Below are 13,966 nucleotides of genomic sequence, written 5' to 3'. Positions count from 1 at the left end.
CACGAAAGAAAATTTTTGGTTTTCATGTCCCTTTAAGTTCAGAAATGTTCAGTGAAAATGAGAATACAATAGGCAAAATCAGCAATGTTATATGCGAAAATAAATGTGAAGGAACTATTTATAAACAATTTAATACACATAGGTAAAGTGGATAATTGGGAATGCATTAGAAAGGAGATAATATTACACTGTCCTTTTAATCTCACAAACGTAAATGTTGATTTCCCTTACACATTGTACAAAAGGGTTTATTTAAAAAACTATAATGTAAACCTGAGTTGTGTAACAGCCATTGTAATTGTCAGTTTCGGTTGCATTACCTGTTTGAACTTGATAACAACTAAGTGAAAACACATGACATGACCCCTCTAATAGGTACTTCCTTCAATAATGACACAACACGGAATATGGGTTACAAAGGCCGCAGCTTTTTATTTAAACCATTAACATATAACCATAAATATATAACCATAAATAACTAAGCATTAAATACCCCCAACCAGTGCTTGCCCCCATAGCATCTCCATTTACCAGCTACCATTTCCTCTACTCCTCTCCTTAAAACCGGAGGTACCCATATAAATGCTATTCCATACAGCAAGCACTCCGCCAAAGCTGCGACAAAGATCTCCTCATTACAGGGAGGGAGGGCGGGAGCTTTCTTCCACACTTACCCTCTGCTCTAAAAGTTTTGGCGCTCTTTCCAGGGACCACCCCCTCTTTATACCTGCTGCCTCCGGCCCCTCCTCGCTACCTCTTAGCCACCCCCCTTACCACTCGGCTCTGTCACACCTATACAGGGGTCAAATGCCCTTCCCCTGCATAGGTGCCGTCCAGGGCTTCCTTTTGTGGCTGTGAGGTTTTAGTGGCTGAATCCATTTTAGATTGTAATCATCTGAAAAATAAGCTTCTCATATTGTCCAAAACTGAAACCTTGTTATCGAAAGCAGATATCAGAAAGATTGTGATCAACTCTTTTATTAGTTATTAATAGTTATTAATATTGAAGAAATAAGTGTATTGTTTTAACTTCTTTGAAATATTTTAGTGTCTAATTAATTTTGTTGATGACAATCAAGGACACATAAAATGCACAAACAATGGATATTTAGCAATTGGAAAGCCTATAGGTAAATTACAAGAAAACGGTACAAATAACGTACTGAAAGAATATTGCATGTTTTTTTTGTTGTTTGTTTTTTTAAATATGATTGCTGCTATTACATTCACGAGCTCACATTGCTAGAGATGACCCCTAACCATTGTGCTTGCTAAAAAAAATGTGGAGCTGCTTTAGCTTCTGTAAACTCTTTCTAGCTATACTAAACTGTATGCACAGGTGAAAAAAATTGTCCTCTTTGTTGAGTTAAAGGGACAGTCAAGTCCAAAAATAACTTTCATGATTCAGATAGGGCATGTAATTTTAAACAACTTTCCAATTTACTTTTATCACCAATTTTGCTTTGTTCTCTTGGTAGTCTTAGTTGAAAGCTAAACCTAGGAGGTTCATATGCTAATTTCATAGACCTTGAAGGCCGCCTCTAATCTAAATGCATTTTGATAGTTTTTCACCACTAGAGGGCATTAGTTCACATGTTTCATATAGATAACATTGAGCTCCTGCACGTGAATTTACCATGGAGACAGCTCTGATTGGCTAAACTGCAAGTCTGTCAAAAGAACTGAAATAAGGGGGCAGTCTGCTGAGGCTTAGATTCAAAGTAATCACAGAGGTAAAACGTGTATAATTATAACTGTGTTGGTTATGCAAAACTGATTATCAATCTTTTTAAACAACAAAAATTCTGCTGTTGACTGTCCCTTTAACAAAAGCAAAAAATAAAACCAACCATGTTGTCCAAAAATCCTGCCCCCTGCAAAAAAAAAAATGTCCCAAACTTTCACAATTAACCCTAACTACTCTGACATGAACCCTTCATAGCAATTAACACGAACCACAGTAACCTCCCCACTGCTATTAACTTTAAGGGCTGACCCCATCTTCCATTGAACTATAATAGTTAACTCACCTCTATTACAAACCCCATAACCTCTTCATGACTTTACACCACAAAAACCCTTTTTGGCTCCAGTTGGTATCCATTCCCAACCATTAAATTGAATTCCAAGCAGCTACCCCCTCCTATGGTATCCCTTGAGTTACCACTAAACATACCTTAACAATTAAGTGCTCTAAGTTATTAATTAGACACAATTTAAAAGTTATATATATATATATATATATATATATATATATTGTTCACTTCAGCCTTCTCAGCCATCAGTTGTAGGACCTTTTCCTATTTACTTTGCTACATAGTGGATGAAACAAAAGATTTTTCAGACAAGCACATTTCTAATTTGATGCACTTTAGAAGGATCTTAAAATAAACTCCTAATTAAAATAATGATCTTTGTTTAATGATAAAAAAATTACTATGGAAAATAGTATTAAAAACAGCAGATTATTTAGTTACATTCGGCTAGATTACGAGTTGTGTGTTAGGGTTAAAAAGCAGCGTTGGCCGGCCCCAACACTGCTTTTTAATGCCCGCTGGTATTATGAGTCTTGAAATGACAGGCTCACCGCTCACTTTTTTGGCCAGACTAGGAAATACTGCAAATCCACTTACGTCAATTGCGCATCCTATATTTTCAATGGGACTTGCACAGCGCCGGTATTAAGAGTCTGCCAAAAAGTGAGCGGTAGACCCTCTCCTGTCAAGACTGGTACTGCATTTTAAAGTCAGTAGTTAAGAGTTTAACACTACAACGCTGTAGCATAAAACTCTTAACTAAAGTGCTAAAAAGTACACTAACACCCATAAACTATCTATTATCCCTAAATCGAGGCCCTCCCACATCACAAACACTAAAATAAATATTTTAACCCCTAATCTGCCGAACCGGACATCGCCGCCACTATAATAAATATATTAACCCCTAAACTGCCGCACTCCCGCATCGCAAACACTAGTTAAATATTTTTAACCCCTAATCTGCCATCCCTAACATTGCTGACACCTACCTACATTTATTAACCCCTAATCTGCCGCCCACAACGTCGCCGCCACTATATTAAATGTATTAATACCTAAACCTAAGTCTAACCCTAACCCCCCTAACTTAAATATAATTACAATAAATCTAAATAAAATTAATACAATTACCTAAATAATTCCTATTTAAAACTAAATACTTACCTATAAAATAAACCCTAAACTAGCTACAATATAACTAATAGTTACATTGTAGCTATCTTAAGGTTTATTTTTATTTTACAGGCAAGTTTGAATTTATTTTAACAAGGTAGAATAGTTATTAAATAGTTATTAACTATTTAATAACTACCTAGTTAAAATAAAGACAAATTTACCTGTAAAATAAAACCTAACCAATTACAGCTAACACTACACTATAATTAAATAAATGAACTAAATTAAATACAATTAATTACAATTAAATAAAATTATCTAAAGTACGAAAACCCCCCACTAAATTACAGAAAATAATAAAATAATTACAAGATTATTAACCCTTTAAGGACACAGCTTTCAGTTTGCTCAATTGTTTTATGACGGAAAAATTCCGTCATATGTCCTTAAGAGGTTAAGCTAATTACACCTACTCTAATCCCCCTAACAAAATAAAAAAGCCCCTCAAAATAAAAAAAGCCCTTCCCTACACTAAATTACAAATAGCCCTTAAAAGGGTCTTTTGCGGGGCATTGCCCCAAAGTAATCAGCTCTTTTACCTGTAAAAAAAAGTACAAATCCCCCCTCAACATTAAATCCCACCACCCACACAACCAACCCTACTCTAAAACCCACCCAATCCCCCCTTAAAAAAACCTAACACTAACCCCTTGAAGATCACCCTACCGTGAGACGTCTTCACCCAACCGGGCAGAAGTGGTCCTCCAGACGTGCAGAAGTCTTCATCCAAGCCGGGCAGAAGAGGTCCTCCAGACGGGCAGAAGTCTTCATCCAGACAGCATCTTCTATCTTCATCCATCCGGCACGGAGTGGGTCCATCTTCAAAACATCCGACGCGGAGCATCCTCTTCATCCGGAGTCTTCTTACTAAATGACGGTACCTTTAAGTGACGTCATCCAAGATGGCGTCCCTTCAATTCCGATTGGCTGATAGAATTCTATCAGCCAATCGGAATTAAGGTAGAAAAAATCCTACTGGCTGATGCAATCAGGCAATAGGATTGAGCTTGCATTCTATTGGCTGATTGTAACAGCCAATAGAATGCCAGCTCAATCCTATTGGCTGATTGGATCAGCCAATAGGATTGAACTTCAATCCTATTGGCTGATTGCATCAGCCAATAGGATTTGTTCTACCATAATTCTGATTGGCTGATAGAATTCTATCAGCCAATCGGAATTGAAGGGACGCTATCTTGGATGACGTCACTTAAATGTAACGTCATTTAGTAAGAAGACTCCGGATGAAGAGGATGCTCCGCGTTGGATGTCTTGAAGATAGACCCGCTCCACACCGGATGGATGAAGATAGAAGATGCCATCTGGATGAAGACTTCTGCCCGTCTGGAGGACCTCTTCTTCCCGGCTTGGATGAAGACTTCTGCCCGTCTGGAGGACCACTTCTGCCCGGTTAGTTGAAGACGTCTCACGGTAGGGTGATCTTCAAGGGGTTAGTGTTGGGTTTTTTAAGGGGGAATTGGGTAGGTGTTAGAGTAGGGTTGGTTGTGTGGCTGGTGGGTTTTAATGTTGGGGGGATTCGTATTTTTGAGGGGCAATGCCCCGCAAAAGGCCTATTTAAGTAGGTGTAATTAGTTTAAAAATCTTGTAATTATTTTATTATTTTCTGTAATTTAGTGGGGTTTTTCCGTACTTTAGATAATTTTATTTAATTGTAATTAATTGTATTTAATTTAGTTAATTTATTTAATTAACGTGTAGTGTTAGGTGTTAGTGTAACTTAGGTTAGGTTTTATTTTACAGGTAAATTTCTCTTTATTTTAACTAGGAAGTTATTAAATAGTTAATAACTATTTAATAACTATTGTACCTAGGTAAAATAAATAAAAGTTGCCTGTAAAATAAAAATAAACCCTAAGCTAGCTACAATGTAACTATTAGTTATATTGTAGCTATCTTAGGGTTTATTTTATAGGTAAGTATTTAGTTTTAAATAGGAATTTTTTAGTTCATTGTATTAATTTTATTTAGATTTATTGTAATCATATTTAAGTTAGGGGGGTTAGGGTTAGACTTAGGCTTAGCGGTTAATAACTTTATTATAGTGGTGGCGACGCTGGGGGCGGCAGATTAAGGGTTAATAAATGTAGGTAGGTTGCAGCGACATAGGGGGCAGCAGATTAGGGGTTGATAAATAAAATGTAGGTGTCAGCGATGTTGGGGGCGGCAGGTTAGGGGTTCATAAGTATAATGTAGGTGGCGGCAGTGTCCGGAGTGGCAGATTAGGGGTTAACAATATAATGCAGGTGCCAGCGATGCTGGGGCGGCAGATTAGGGGTTAATAAGTATAAGATTAGGGGTGTTTAGACTCAGGGTTCATGTTAGGGTGTTAGATGTAGACTTAAAAAGTATTTCCCCATAGAAATCAATGGGGCTGCGTTAGGAGCTTTACGCTGCTTTTTTGCAGGTGTTGGTTTTTTTTTTCCGCTGGCTCTCCCCCATTGATTTCTAAGGGGAAATCATGCACGAGCACGTTTTACCAGCTCACTGCTAACATAAGCAGCGCTGGTATTGAGGTGAGATGTGGAGCTAAATTTTGCTCTTCGCTCACTTTTTTGCGGTTAACGCCGGGTTTGTAAAAACCCGTAATACCAGCGCTGTCTGTAAGTGAGCGGTGAGCATAAACTGCTCTTTAGCAACGCTCCCCTCCTAATGCAAAACTCATAATCTAGGTGATTGTTTCTTTATTTTTTGTTCTATGAAAATTCTGATTTGCAAAAATGGTATTTAAAGGGACAAAAAAGTCACAATTAAACTCTCATAGTTTACTTGCAATTTTAAATGATCTTTCAATTTACTTTTTTTTAATCAAATTTTCTGTTTTCTTAGTATCCTTTGCTGGAGACTAAATCTAGGTAGGTAGGCTCATAGACGCTTAGGAGCTTGATTGTGTCCTTAGTACTTTAAGGCTGCAGTATTTTGTGCAAAATTGTTTAAAGCAGAGTCATAGAATGCAACGGATGCAAGCTACTGAGTGTATTTGAGCCCACCTAGATTTACTCTTCAGCAAAGGATACCAAGAGAACAAAGCACATATGATAACAGAAGTAATTTGGAAAGTTGTTTAAAAATATATGCTGTATCAGAACCATTAACATTTAATTTTTTCTTCTACCCCTTAAAAATAAAATAAATAAATATCAATAATTTATAAAAGGTAATAGCTTGTTTTATGTAGAGCACATTTCAGTTTGGTTTGAAATATCTTTTAAAACCTCACAAATATAGTAGATTTAGGAAAATATATCATTAGTATTGTTATTATTATGTTTTTATCTAAAGCCTTAAAGGGAAATAATACTCATATGCTAAATCACTTGAAAGCGATGCAGTATAACTGTAAAAAGCTGACAGGAAAATATCACCTGAGCATCTCTATGTAAAAAAGGAAGATATTTTACCTCACAATTTACTCATCTCAGCAGCGTAAGTTCTATGTAAAAAGTTATACTTCAGCTGCTGCCCAACTGCAGGTAAAAAAAAAAATGAAGAAATGAACTGCAGCCAATCAGCATCAGCAGTGCTGAGGTCATGAACTCTTTTACTGTGATCTCATGAGATTTGACTTAACTCTCATGAGATTTCATAGTAAACTTCCTTAAACTGAATAGGGAAATAACATGAGAGTGCACGAGGCTCAATCCCTTAGTTGTCCCGGGACAGACATACTGATTTGCTGCTTAGAAGTCCTTTACAATGGGATGTGGCTACTGAGGAACTTTTGAGGTAAAATATTTTTCTTTTTTACATAGAGCTATTCAGGTGATATTTATAGTCAGCTTTTTACAGCTATGCTGCATCATTTTCAACATTTGGGTATCATGGCCCTTTAAATATGTATTTATAACATTACTACAGGTTACATTGCATAGAGTGGAGTAAAGCACTATTAAATTGAAGAGGTTATGTGTTTTTCCTCTTTGGTCATAACAACACATAGCCTGTCAATAGCTGTAGGCAGTTGAATTTCACATCCAAGTTATTTATCATCTGTATTTTCAAAGAAAAATATTCACCCTCTTCAAGCTTAATAAAAATAAATAATTCAGTGACATATCCTCACTGTTGATTCATTTTTCTTGATGCAATGTTTAAGAGTGGGATCTGGAACACTTAAGGTAATGTCTTTCTGCCATTTATTGATTGATAGACAGTCAGAGCCACGGAAGGACAATAACTAGTTAGAAAATATTACAACTGAGGTCAAAGAGCTAGTAACTGGAAAAAAAAACTGACAGAAAGGGTAAAGGGTGCAAAACTACACAAATAATGAAGGGGAGACATTATAATTACATGAAGGTAGATTATAGATGATTGAAAGTTCCACAAGGTAGTGTGATATTTTAAAGGGATCATCACCATGTTGAGAAAGCCAGCAAAATATTTCAAGCAGCTGACATCAGAGTTTAAAGGCAGCATCACTGAGAGGCATTTTACTATACAACACAATAGGTGGCAATGCTGGTGATATATTTCAAGCAGCATTGCCACCTACATTGATGATGTAAAGTAAAGGATCCCTTTAAATATATCACTCAGCCAAGTAAATGTACAGCAGCCTACAAGAATAGCACCTAATCAACCATAACCTCCCATTGGTATTTACCCCTACACTATTCACCCCTAAACCAACATATCTCCATCACTAATAACCCCCTAAATCAGTGATACCCTCACCACAATAACCCCCTACTCTAGATAACCCCTAAACTGCCATTACCCCATTGCAAACTACCACTATACTACTTAACCACCTTGCAGCTAACCCCCCTCAAGACCCCTATTTTAAGAACTGCTAAGTTACAAAAAAATTAAAAAAAAACATCATTACAAAAAAACGAAAACAAAAAACACTACAGTAGAAGCCCTATCCTAAAACTAAAGTCCCCTTAACCCCCCTAAAAAACAAAACTATACTAAAACTAAATCCAGAAAAGGTTATTTGTCTAGTAGTGCCCTAGTTGAAGTAATCACAGCTCTTTTGCATCAAAAAAACACTATACTAAAACCAAAGTACCCCCCCCCCCCACAAAAACTAAATTTAAAGAAGGCTAAAGAAGGCTACACTTAAAATTACCCTGAGAAGGGTATTGTTATGTTCTGGTGTATATGCGCTCAGGACACAGACCCTCAGGGCAGTGGTAGGGAATTGGAGACACCAACCCCCTGATTCAAAGAAGAGTATCCTGGACATGGATAGATGATATTCTGTGATTCATAGTTGCAAGAAGTTATTGTAGAATTCATTGAGTGTATAACATATGTATACAATATGTTCTGGCTTCAATGGAAACATAAATTGATACTGTGACTTATAGTTAATAGACGTAGCTGCAGGATTCATGAGTGAAAAATATAGCAATGTAAGATTTTCAGGCTTCAGAGTAAACTGGTAGAAGATTGACTCATAGATGCAAAAGTTTGCTGCAGGTTCACAGTACATAATATTATTTAGAGCTGTATGTCAGAGTATTTAAGCAGAGCAGCACAGGTGATAGTCAAATTGCAAGTTTAAGGTATTAAATACTGTTTGTGCATATATTGGAGAACCACAGGAAAGCTGTTTAACTGATCACATAGATGCAGAGTTCTTAATATGTTAATATATTTGAGGGAGGATATTTCAGCTATGACAACTTGTAGCAGTGGATAGTTATAAAGTTCTGAGTATGATGCTGTTGTAGCAATTAGAGAGTGATTATAACCAAATGCATACTTGAAATTTAGAATAAGTTCAGAGTTTGTTAAGTAGCAGTGTCCAGGATACAAAATGGAGTTGTATGGAATACTTGCGATTAGATGATATTTTTCCTTAGCTTAAAAGGAAAGGCTGTAGTTTGAATATGCTGGTAAAATCCATACTGGAACACTCACAAAATGTCAAAGCTAATGCAATGCAAATTAGGCCTGACATGATTTAAAAAGAGGCTGAGGGAATCAGGTGCATGAATGATTAATTATTTGGCATGTTAGTTGAATGAAGATACTCCCCACACAGTATGATTGTCAGTAGCATGGAAGGCAGTCTTAAAGGGACAGTGATATCAGGCAGGCATATGTTACAGAACCCCCTACTTAAAGGGGACCTCTGAGCGCCCAATGCAATCCAAATGGAGAGAGAACAACAATGACATGGAGAGCCGGTAATAGCTGCGTGGAGGTAGTCCAATCAAAAAATCGAAAAAGGAGGATTGGTGATCTCTTGAAAAAGTAAAATGACAATGCAGAGGCCATGGATTTCAGGTATCAAAATATCTTGAAAATGATGAGAGCAAAACTTAAAGTCATCTTTCTTGAAGTCATTATGAGAATGCTTGAATGTAACATACAATGAGCTTCCAACCACTGAATCATCCTCAGGGTTGATAGGTGAATATACTTTATGACAGATGGCCATGTACATAGCCAATGAAAAAGCAGTCCTAGACATATGAATAGACTTTCCTCCACTTCAGAAATAGAGATGCAGCATTCTGGATTGTAAACCAGATTATCCACTTTTGGATCAGAGATTTGAGTACCCTCAGAATTAACCTCTTGGCTGAGGATTAGATATACTCCAAAAAGAAAAGACTTTCTTAAAAATTAGGAGATAGGAGTGTAGAGTGCAAGATTTGACCAGTTCTTGTCATCTAATGGTTCAATATAAAATGTGTCCTTACTGGATTAAGAATCAAGAGTGTCCTCATTAGGATCAGGTATATGAATACCTATTATGGGGCCAGGTTCAGGAATTTCCTCATTAAGATCAGGTAAAGGAATGCCCACACCAGAGCAAGGTTCAGGAATACCCACCTCAGGGCAAGGTTCAGGAATATCCTCAGTAGGATCAGGTAAAGGAATGCCCATGCCAGGACAAGGTTCAGGAATATCCACATCAGGGCAAGGTTCAGGAATATCCTCAGTAGGATCAGGTACAGGAATTCCCACTCCAGGACAAGGTTCAGGAATGCCCACACCAGGGCAAGTTTCGAGAACAGAAGAACTGAGAAAAGGGCATGGCTATCTTCAGGATCAAGTATTATTACACCCATTTCCTAGTTAAACAAAGGAATACCCATACCAGGGTCTAAAACAGGAGAGTCCACCTTGATGCCGGGTTTAGTAGTATCATGGGAAACAGGGACAGGAATGACTACTGGGGAATCTTGTTGAAAAATTTTAGTACATGTTTCAGGGTCAAGAATGTCCACTTTGGGACTAGGTTCAATAACTTTAGTACATGATTCAGGATCAAGAACACCCACTTGGGAACTTGGTTCAATAATATCCTCACAGGGTTCAGTATCAGGAATTCCTGTACAGGAAACAGATGAAGTAGAAAATGTAGGTTGATGCGAAGTATCTCCCAAGGAAAACATTTTCTTAGATGCAGTAACAGAAGAACTTTCAGAAGGTGGAGTGTACAGAAATATGCCACTCTCAGGTAGATGTGGAGGAATTGTAACATAAGATTCTGACTGAGAAGCTTCCTGGAGTTCAGCAGGCATACTTATTTGAGTTTGAATTTCAGGGCTAAATTCTCCAGGGACTATCTCTGGAAAACTGAAAAATTGTATATCTGGAACAAAATGATATTTTGCTTCTAGCACAGGGTTTACAGACATTGAGGCAGCATGAGAGGGATGTGAGGAATCAGCAGTTGAAAACAGTGTTTGTAATTATAGAGTTTGAGAAGAGAAACCATTAAGTGCTTCAAAAACAGACTGATGGCGTCTAGAGACAACATTCAGCTTGGTTTGGAGAGTATCATGAGGCAAGAGGATCTGGCACAACAGAAACTGAAACAGAAGATTCAGGCTGAGTTTCCTCTTTACACTTTTGAGTTTCTATAGGCAGAAAGATTTTATTATTATTCTTTTTTTTAGAGAGCTTAGATAACTGATATTTCTTCCCAATATGAGACTTCTTAGAATGGTGCCACTGTGGCCTGGAGTACCTTATATCAGTTTGAGAACAGAAATCCTCTTCATCACTGAATAATTCTGAGATAAAAAATTAGCATAGTTCTTGAGGGGACCATTACTACAAACAGCAGTCTGTAAACCAGATGTCTCTTCTTCCAGCTCTGAATCTGTCCAATCTACAGAATTCCTGGGAATATCAGAAATAGGAAGATCACTATTTCCATGAGAGGTTTCATGATGGGCACTGTCTGCAGCATCTATATTGTAAATATAGCATCCCAGGATGTTATTGCAGTCAATAGGTTGAGGTTTTGTCTGATTTTGTGGCAAATTAAAGTTGTGCTCATACCAGTCTAATGTCAGTTCAGCTGGATCTCTGAAGTCATCCTCCTCATTGACATATTCAGACTCAGAGTCAGTATCAACAGGATGGGAATCACAGACAGGATGAGTAGATGGTATTCTGGAACAGTAGTCCTGTCTCTTTAAATCTTTAAAGATCTGAATTGTTTCTGCTGAATCTATGAATACATTCTTTTCAGTTACATAGTCAGACTCAAAATCAGTTTCACCAAAATGGAAATCACGAACATGAGGAGTAGATGAAATTCTAGAAAAGTGTTTCTGTCTCTTTAATTCTTTAAAGATTTGATTTTTTTCTGCTGAATCTATGGATACATTCTCTTCATTTTAATAGTCAGATTCAAAATCAGTTTCACCAAAATGGAAATCACGAACATGAAGAGAGGAGTAGATGAAATTCTAGAAAAGTGGTTCTGTCTCTTTAAATCGTTAAAGATCTGATTTTTTTCTGCTGAATCTATAGATACATTCTCTTCATTTCCATAGTGAAATTTAGAATCAGTTTCACCAAAATGGAAATCACGAACATGAGGAGTAGAGGATACTTTAGAATGGGAGTACTGTGTCTTTAAATTTTAAAAGTATGAAAATCTTCTGTTTTTCCTTTAGGGATATCTTGGGTCTGAAATAGCTTGACATTTTTTATTTTTCTTCCAGGGTCGATGCATCCACTACCACTGCAGATTCCTTTTTTAGGCATTCGTTTTCTGTCATGTTCCTGTGTATATGCGCTCAGGACACAGACCCTCGGGGCAGTGGTAGGGAATTGGAGACACCGAACCCTGACCCAGGGAGAATAGTATCCTGGACATGGATAGATGATATTCTGTGATTCATAGTTGCAAGAAGTTATTGTAAAATTCATGGAGAGTAAAACATATGTATACAATATATTCTGGCTTCAATGGAAACATAAATTGATACTGTGACTTGTAGTTAATAGGAGTAGCTGCATGATGCATGAGTTAAAAATATAGCAATGTAAGATGTTCAGGCTTCAGAGTAAACTGGTAGAAGATTGACTCATAGATGCAAAGGTTTGCTGCAGGTTCACAGTACATAATATTATTTAGAGCTGTATGTCAGAGTATTTAAGCAGAGCAGCACAGTTGATAGTCAAAGCTAATGCAATGCACATTAGGCCTAAGATGATTTAAAAAAAAGCCAAGGGAATCAGGAGCATGAATGATTAATTATTTGGCAATTTGAATGCAGATACTCCCCAAACAGTATGATTGTCAGTAGCAGGGAAGGCAGTCTTAAAATATATACAAATGGCTAAACGTTAGTACTCACAAACTTGAATCCTGCTCCTTAGGGGGCAGCGGCAGGTCCATGGTCGTTCTTCTCTTTGGTCTTTGTCCAAGGCATCGGTCCTCTGGGGCTGTCCTCTTCTTTTCTTCCATCTGATCCTTCATCCTCCTCCATCCGATGCTTCTTCATGCTGTCACTGCAGCACATTGATGATTGAATACAAGGCTCCCCCTTATATAGGGGTAGCTTTGGATTTCTATTGGCTGATTTTTCAATCAAAATTCAAATCAGCCAATGGAATTAAAGTTTTTTTTATTGGCTGGTTTGAATTTTGACAATGTTTTGAATATTGGTGCCCCTATGAGATTTACTAAAATTACAGAGAGTGAGCTTAAAACATCTTCTATTAGACATGTATAGGACCCAATATCATACAGATATTGATTAAAACTGATTTTAATTAAAACTCTTTTCCTGAACATTCATAATAGTGAGTATGATTTCATAAATTGCCTTGTTCACAATAAAGAGATTTATAAATCCTGATAGGAATAATGTACCATGATGGCTTCCAGAATGCCGGCTAAGATTTAAAAGCAGAAGATCGTATGGCTTTTTCTTATCTCCCTGTATGCTCCTAGTAATAAACATCTGCATTATCCTTCATAAAATACATGTTTAATGTGGAATACAGATAATCATAACCACCATAATTGTTACTACTGAAATGAGTTTAAACCACTGCTGTTCTTTTTCTCATCTCACAGGAGGTAAATGGAGGTTATTTTCTACTGCTACACTAATATTGGATTAACTAATTAATAAGCTCATGTGCAATTTAGGAAAACTATTGTTTAAAGAGAGGAATGCCTTATAATTGACCAACCTCCAAAGAGTGTAAAGGGTACAGTGCCACTTTCATCCCCCTTTGAATAAATCATGTTTTTTACTTATTTTCTTATCCAAAAAGATTGTATTATTATTGCTATTTGTAGAGATGTGCATAAGCAAAAAAAAACATTTGCTTTGTCCAAAAGATTTTTCTAGACTTGTGCGGGGCGGAAAAAATTGTTTTGGTTTGTTTCGGATCGATTCGGATGTTTTTGAATTTCGTTTTCGGATCGATTCAAATTCTGATACATTCAAATGTATTCATTTTGGATTCATTCGGATTCGAATAAATTCGGATGTATTCGGTTCGGATTCGAT

This window comes from Bombina bombina, chromosome 1 (genome assembly GCF_027579735.1).
Source record: "Bombina bombina isolate aBomBom1 chromosome 1, aBomBom1.pri, whole genome shotgun sequence".
In the NCBI taxonomy this organism is placed as follows: Eukaryota; Metazoa; Chordata; class Amphibia; order Anura; family Bombinatoridae; genus Bombina; species Bombina bombina.
This window is presented reverse-complemented; position numbering follows the sequence as displayed.